Below are 7,600 nucleotides of genomic sequence, written 5' to 3'. Positions count from 1 at the left end.
TAAAAAAAGAATGAAATCTTGCCATCTGCAACAACATGGATGAATCTAGAAGGCATTATGCTGAGTGGAGTAAGTCAGACAGAGAAAGACAAATGCTATGTGATTTCATTTATATGTGGAATCTAAAAAACTAAACAAACAAACACACAAAACAGAAACAAACTCATAGATACAGAGAACATTTTAATGGTTGCCAGATGGGAGGTGGGTTGGGGATGGGTGACATAGGGGAAGGTATTAAGAAGTACAATTTGGTAGTTACAAAATAGTCATGGGGATGTAAACTATAGCATAAAGAATATAGTCAATAATATTGTAATAACTATGTATGGTGTCAGATGCTTACTAGATTTATCTGGGTGATCACTTTGTAAATTATATAAATATCTAATCACTATGTTGAAACTAATATAATATTGTATGTCAACTGTAATTAAAAAGTATTTTTTTAAAAAAGACTCCTTGTTTCCAACTAAATATCTGTGTGAAGCTGGATTTTCTTTATACACTTCAACTAAAACAACGTATGACAACAGATTGAATAGAGAAGCAAATATAAGATTCCAGCTGTTTTCTATTAACCAGACATAAGAGACTTGCAAAAACATAAAAGAATGCCTCTGTTCTCACTATTCTTTTTGTTTCATAAAATGCAATTGTTTTTCATAATATGTTATTTATGTCAGCATGATATGGTCATCTCATTTTATATTAGCTGAATAAATAAATAAATTTAAATCTCATTTTTAATCATTAATTTGGTACATATTGATAGATATTGCCCACATAAACAAAAATTCTTTCATGCCCTTGATAGTTTTTAAGACTGTAATGGGGACCTGGGACCAAAAATTTGAGAACCATTGGACTGGATGAATTAAAAATGAAAATTGAAACTTGATTTTGTATTATTTTTACTTCTGTCATCAATTGAATAAAATATTTAGATGAACCTAATTTTCAAGTTTTAAACTTTAATAATAAATAATAAAAATAATAAATGTTCATTGTGCACTTATTTTGTGTCATCTCTTAGCTAATCAATTTTTTACATTGCTGGTATGTGATTGCTATAGACTGAATGTTTGATTCACCTTCCCCCAAATTCATATGTTAAATCCTAAACCCTATGTGTTGGCCTTAGAAGAAGGGGCCTTTGGGAGGTGATTAGGTCATGAGGGTGGAGTCCACATGAATGGGATTAGGGCCTTTATAAAAGGAACCTTAGAGAGGTCCCTTGCCCCTTTCCTTCACATGAGGACACAGTGAGAATACAGCTGTCTAAGAACAAGGAAGCGGGTTTTCACCAGATACTGAATCTGTTGGCACTTTGATCTTGGACTTCTCAGTCTCCAAGACTGTGAAAAAAAAATGTATGCTCTTTATAAGGCAAGTCTATGGTATTTTTGTTATAGCAGCCTGGACACACTAATACAGTGATCCTCACAACATAGCTAACGTTTCTTCTGTGCCCATTGTACAGATAATAGACCTGTGGTTACAGAGTATAAATAACTTGAGTAAGTTCACAGCTGGCTGGGGCACAAGTTCTGCAAAGAGCAGGCCTTCATGGTACCAATGACTGTATCCTAAAAGAGTAACTCACATGGACACCCTTCCAATGGTTGACACCCACTGACGTTTACCATGTTCCAGCACTGTGCTAAGGTAGGAGCTCACTGGGCTTTATCTCATTTAGTCCTAACTTTAAAGAATGAGATCGTTATTTTTCACCACCTTTTCCAGATCAGGAAACTAAAGCTGTGAAGGGTTAAGTGATTTAGTCATGAAGAGCACAGCTCCAACTGGTGGAGCAATAATTTGGATTTTTTGGTTTTTGTACCTTAAATGCAGAGATTAGAGTTCACATTACTGCTCAGTTTGTGGTACACTATTACCAGTTTCGCAAGAGCCCTGTGGGATTTAACTTCATTGTTTCCTCAACATTTCCCCATTTCCACTGCCATTAATCTCTCTCATAAAACCATCATTTTCATGTACTTCTTATTGCTCCTTGGATATATATAGTTCCTTGAAAAAATAGTTTTCTAATGTATATTTTTAATTTGTCTAAATCCTATTATATGATAGATATAATTCTGGTTTTTGGTTCTTTGTTTGTTTGTTTGTTTGTTTTAGTTTCTAACCCCACACTGTTTTTGTGATCTATTTATGAGGCTGTAAATAATTTCTTGCTTCTGCATAGTATTCTATCATACTCATATATGTCAACTGCTCTTTACCAGACATCCCTTGCTTTCTCCAAATCACTGCTCTTACACAACAAACAACTTCAAACATAACATATTATGGACCACAGTTTTTTAGAGGTTTATCTTCAGGAAGAGATTTCTGAATCACAAGGTACAAGACTATCAATTTTGTTAAGTACTGTTAGAGAGTGTTCCAGAATGATTAAAAAATACGACTCTAACCAGTAAAAGAAGAGTAACATTTTCCTCATTTCTCCACAATACTTGGACTTTTTAATTTTTGCCACTGTGATGGGTGTAGAGTTTTATTTAATTGTTGTTTTAATTTGTTTTTGCTAATTATTACAGTTATTGAGCATATTTTCAACCACTTGCTAGCCATTTGGATTTCTCCTTTGTATAGCCTATATTTAAATTGTATCCATTTCTCTATGGAGTTTTCTGTCTTTTTCCTGTTGATTTCCAAGTATTACTTTTATATTGCCTTATTACACTTTTGTTTGATTTTAAACATTTTCTCCTAGCCTGTTATCCATTTGTTACCTTTGTCTAGATTCCTCCCTTGAAAAATAATCTTAACTTCAAATATATTGAAATTCACCCATTTTTCTTAATGAAAAATTCATGATTTTTGAATCTGGGTTACAGATTTTCATCCAAAAAACATGAAGATATTCTCCTGCACTTTCTACTAAGTTTTGTATTTTGCCTTTCACATTTAATTCACCTGGGTTTTACTTTTATATGATGAGTTCTATTTTTCTTCATATAATGAACCAGTTTTCCTAAGATTTTTCACTAAAGCAGTTCTATATTTTATTCACTGACTTGTGGAGTTAATTTTATACCAGTTCCTATATATATAGCAGGTCCTCTATTTTATTGCATGGGCTCAATTTATTCTTGTGTCAATAGCACATCATTTTAAAATCATTTTGACTTTGTAGTATTTCTTAATAACTTGTAGTACAAGTTTGCTTCTCACCCCATCTCCAAACCATGGTACCATTTTGCTTTCCTTCTTTCAAAATGTACATGGTATGACTAGCACATTTATTTTTACTTCAATTTTAGAATCTCTTTTTCAATTCCTTAAACAAATTCTGCTTGAATTTTGCTGAGAGTTTCATTGAATGCACAGATTAATTTAGGAAGAATTGATATCAAAACATGTTAAATTGTCCTGGTCATGTACATGGTCTATAGTTATGTATTTATTCAGGTCTTCTTTTAGGTCTTTTAATAAGGCTTTACATTTTTCTTCATTTTTTAAAAGTTTCTCCCATGCTTTTTTAATAGGTTAATTCCTAGATATTTTATAGTTGCTGTTATTTTTGTGAAGCAAATCTTATTTTCTGTCAAGTTTTCTACTCAACTATTATTAGTATAAAAAGGGACTGTGAATTTTTATAAGTTGACATCTTGATTTACACTCAACATCCAATATATTTGGCATCCTGATTTACACTCAACATCCAATAATTGTGTTAATTCTGCTAAGGTTTCTATTTAAATAATTATATTATAATAAAATACATCTGTATCTTTCTTCACAGTCCTTTAGCTTTTTTCTTTTTCAGTTGTACAAAGCAACATAATAGTTAGACATTTATACCCCTCACAAATTGATACCCCTCTCACAATCTACTACCCGTCTGACATCATATGTAGCTGTTACAATACCATTGACTATATTCCCTTCTTACTTTCTTTCATGTCTTATTGTTTTGGCCAGAATCTTCAAGAAGTGGCTCCTGACCTAAAAAATATATATATGTATATATATAATATTTATTAATTAAAATTGATGTTTATTATAGCTTTTTGAAATAAGTCAAATATAGAAAATATGCTTCCAGTCCTTTTTTGAGAATTTTATTATAAATAAGCATTGAGAGTTAGTAATTTTTTTCTATAATTATTGAGATAATATTGTGATTTTTTTTCCCATTGGTCCACTTTTCTATCTTCAATAAGTTGAATTAAATTGATAGGTTTTCTGATATTAAACTATTTAAATTATTGTGATAAACCTTTCTTTTTTACTTAATAAACTTTATTTTTTTAACAGCAGTTTTAGGTTCACAGCAAAATTGAATGGAAATTACAGTTCTCATATACCTCCATCTGTATACACCCACAACCTCTCTCATCAGGGACATCCTACATAACACTGGTACATTTGTTACAATCAATGACCCCACACTGACACATCATTATCACCCAAAGTCCATAGTATATATTAGGTTGCACTCTTGGTATTGTACATTCTGTGGTTTTTGACAAGTATATAATAACATGTAGCCACCATTGTAGTACTATACAGAATAGTCTCACTGCAGGGTGTAGCTCAAGTGGGAAACTTATAGAGTTACAATCTGGGACCATTCTCTCCCCACTTCCCTAGGAAACTCCCTTTACATCATCCTGAGAAAGATCAGTTTTCCCATTTATAGATACCTTCTCCAGAGTGGAAGGGGAGTAGGTACACGGAGACTGACCTCATGGTTTTCCGCTCACCCCAGAGCCAGAGCTAGTGTTTTGCTCCCTTCAGAAGTAGAATTCCTGTTCATTTTCCTCCCTTCAAGTATTTGGTCCCATCTGTTCCTGCCTGCTGTTTCTTTTCCCTTCCATATTTGTCTCTCCATGAGTTTTTCACAGTTTTTAAGATCTGAGAGGAATCAACTCCTGTCTTGTTTTTGCTTCATCTCCAGAGTTGATTTTGGCATCAAGAGCCAGCATCTTATATTAGTTATTTTCTTGTCAGCCAAAGTAGAGGTTTAAACCTTAGTGTGTTTGATTCCAAAACCCATGCTTCATGATGTAATAAATAGAGAAAGGATTCGGGGCATTAGAACAACTAGAATTCCAGATGCTATCTTGAAATGAGCAACAAATAAGCAATTGATTTTCCTAGATAAATTCAAAGGCACATATTTTTATTCTCTAACCCATAAGTAATCAAACTTTATTGTAGAAAACTTTGAAAACATGTTATTGTAAACTGTAGATAACCACTATTTTACTATATTGTTATATTTTCTTCCCATCTATTTGCATACATTTTTTAAGACATAAGGAAAATCAATTCACATGTTTTCTCTTTAAAAAACAGCACAAAGAAAAGAGAAAACTCCTAGGACAGTTCAAAGGGAATCTCACTTCAACCGCAAATACAGAGCCACATCCCACTGAGGTCTTGGCGAGGATAACATCCAGCTCCTCAGAAAAGTCCTATCTCATGCCAGTGATTGAAAAAGTGATTCAAGATCCATGTCCTGTGACAGTACAAAATAAGCTTAAAAGAACCCAAAAAGTTTGTCTACTGGAAGGAGGACCTTCCAATTATTCCCAGGGTTCTTAGACCATGTCAATTTTATATCTATAGTCCATACTTTGTGTTTTAGAAGTGATCTCCTGGATGCATCAGGACCTACTTCTAGTACAGTTGCACCTACCAGAATTATACTTGGTTTCTTAATAGGTAAACTCTACCTTTAAAAAATAAATAGTGGTTTGAGGGATTTTTTTCTACTTTAGCAGAATCTTGAGTCAGTATTTAGTTAAAATATAGAAGCCACTATCGCTTGTTGGTCATTACTTACATGGCAGTCACTAACTTAATGCAAACCCAAAGGAAAAATTAGGCAGTTTAACTGACAACCTGAGGTTCCTGAACATCTTCTGGAAGTATAACGTAGATTACTGTACATTGTGCATGCCTTTATACATTTTAAAGTTATGTGACTCAACCCTACTTTCCTCTGTGTCTCATAAGCAGAAAATTAGGGACAGACTGTAAGAAATAAGGTCCAGTGATCAATGATTTTATGTTATGCTGACCTGTTTTTCACATGTAGTAAGGTGATTTGACAAGTAAAGTTTGATTAATTTTATTCTCATTTTTTCCACAGGAAAATGAGTTTTCAGGGAACCCAAGGCAGAGAAAACCAACCTCTGCTTTTTCCACAGGACTTAACTAATGAATTTAAGTTTAATTAATGAATTTCTCAGAGTTTCTCTTTTTTTTCTGTTTCAATATAACAGCTTTATTGAGATATAATTCACATATGATACAATTCACCCATTCAAAATGCACAATGCAATGGTTTCTGGTATATTCACAGAGTTGTGCAAACTATTACCACACCATTTTAGGGGTATTTTCATCACCCAGAAGAGAAACTGTATATCCATAACAAGTCACTCAATTTCCCCCACCCTAAGCCCAGACAATCACTAATTTGCTTTCTGTCTTTATAGATTTTCCTATTCTGGACGTTTAATATAATAGAAATTATACAATATAGGGCTTTGTCTGGTTTCTTTCAGTTAGCATAGTGCTTTCAAAATTCACCCATGTTGCAACATGTATCAGTACTTTACTCCTTTCTATGGCTGAATAAGATTTCATTGTATGAATATACTGTATTTTATTTATCCATTCATCAATTGATGGGCATTTGGGTTGCTTCTACTTTTTGGTTATTATGAATAATGCTGCTATAAACATTTGGGTATAAGATTTTGTGTGGACATATACTTTCTTTTCTCTTGGGTGTATACCTAAGAGTGGAATTGTGTCATATGGCAACCTTATGCTTAAATTTTGGAGGAACTACCAGAGCTGTAACTTTTTGATCTGGTTAATTAGTTATCTTTCAAAAGACCCTTACTCAGAGAAGACATCCCTACCCCCCATTTCTATCTGAGTTCCCCTGTTATACTCTCAGATAGCACAAAGTACTTCATAGCAATTGTTAAAGTTCTGACATCATAGTTACTTGGATGTGAGCTCTACAAGGGCAGACATAATATCTATTTAATTTACCACTGGCTACCTAGTAGGCACTCAATAAATACCTCTTAAATGATTAAGTGAATGAATGAATGAAATGAGTTACTTTTTTTCTAAGACAAAGCTGATATACCCAAGCATTTTAATTGTTAATAATACGTTTGAATTTTGTTTGCCTGAAATTTCCCAATAATGATATTTTCTAATTAAAATTGCTTAATAATTTTGAGGCACATCATCCAGGAATCTTGAAGTATCCTGCCTTAGAAAATCAGGATGCATAAAGAAAATATCATAGAACTGAAGAGTGAAACTCATTGAGAATAGAAAGCTCAGTCCCAGACCACACCTGCAGTTACACCCATTGACCCCACCACATATATGCCTACTTCTAGGACACCAGAGAATACAGACTACCCTATGTCATTAAATTCTAAAGTGGTAAACCAAGACAACCAGCTACTATTGCCTTACATGTTGCAGTTACACATACATGATAGACAGTTGTTAAATATTATTTTGTATAAATATAATTTATGCATGCAACTATTTCTGTCTTTTTTAAATTGAAGTTTACTTACTGTTGCTT

Source organism: Rhinolophus sinicus, linkage group LG09, assembly GCF_036562045.2.
Source record: "Rhinolophus sinicus isolate RSC01 linkage group LG09, ASM3656204v1, whole genome shotgun sequence".
Classification (NCBI taxonomy): domain Eukaryota; kingdom Metazoa; phylum Chordata; class Mammalia; order Chiroptera; family Rhinolophidae; genus Rhinolophus; species Rhinolophus sinicus.
This window is presented reverse-complemented; position numbering follows the sequence as displayed.